The following is a 1,238-nucleotide window of genomic DNA, read 5'->3' on the forward strand; positions in this document are numbered from 1 at the left end:
CTATGAGACTCAAAAAAGAAGAGGGGGATCAGTCCTTACAAAATCATTCTTTCTAGATGAGGGGTCAAGAAAGCAACATATAAAAAATATCAAATAAGAAGTCAGAAGCTATTTCTACTGCATTAAAGGAATTTTTTATTTACTTCATATCTACAAATCATGAAAAGTATAATCTTACAGAAACTAACAATTTTCTAAATACAGATAGTTTTTTTAAAATTGTTGGTTAAGTAGTTAAGATATTAACAAAAAATGTTGTGGACAATTTTGGAATATAAGTAGTTTGGAAGTATCACAAGGTTTTTAACTCAGATAAGAAGTTGCAGTATGGACACTTAAAGGATGTACATTATGTGAAGAGGCTAGAATGGGGGATGGGAAATAGAAACATCACAATCGAAAAGACAGAAAACAGAATTCAGCATGGACTAGAGCACAACATGAAGTTAGACGAAAAGGGGGATTGAAACATCTTACATTAACTGGGTCATGTTCAAGGTGAACGAGAAAATGTCTTCATGCAACAATTTCTTCTGGGAGGGAGAGGGAGAGGTCCCCAGCAAGCAGGCATCCAGGGTTAAGGACAACTGTGGCTCTTTGACTGAGGATTGGTTACTTTTCTGTATTTTATAGTAGTTAACTAATCTTTCTATCCCTACTTTTTAATCTGTAAAACAGAAATAATAAGAAACTCACTGGGTTATCTAGAGAATAAGACGAAAGAAAATATGCAAACTTCACTATTATAGTTCCTGAAACATATTATGTAACCACTAGCTGTGTATTTCTTGCTGTGCAAGGAAAAACAAAACAAAACAAGTCAACAACTGTCCATCAAGGGAAGGTCAACTTTGAGTTGACTGGTAGTTTCTACAAAAGCAGAAACATATCAACTCTGATCATAGAAGACAAGACAATAGTGTCTATATAAAATTTAAAATACAAAGGTGTACACATACTAATATATATATATAAACCATGCCTGTAACTATTTCAATATTTAACATGCACATAAATATACATCTTAAAATATTTTCTTCAAGTAGAATTGACCAAGCCATTCCATTCTAAAAAAAAAGTCTGACTAAAAATTTGTAAACATCCAACTGCAAAATATAGGCTCAATTATAGTTAGATTAATCCAATATATTACACATCTTTCCTCAAATTGATATTTTAATTCCTTAAATGCATAAACACAAAATTCTAGGCACTTACAGAAAATGTTATAGTCAGAC

This window comes from Castor canadensis, chromosome 14 (assembly GCF_047511655.1).
Source record: "Castor canadensis chromosome 14, mCasCan1.hap1v2, whole genome shotgun sequence".
Taxonomy (NCBI): domain Eukaryota; kingdom Metazoa; phylum Chordata; class Mammalia; order Rodentia; family Castoridae; genus Castor; species Castor canadensis.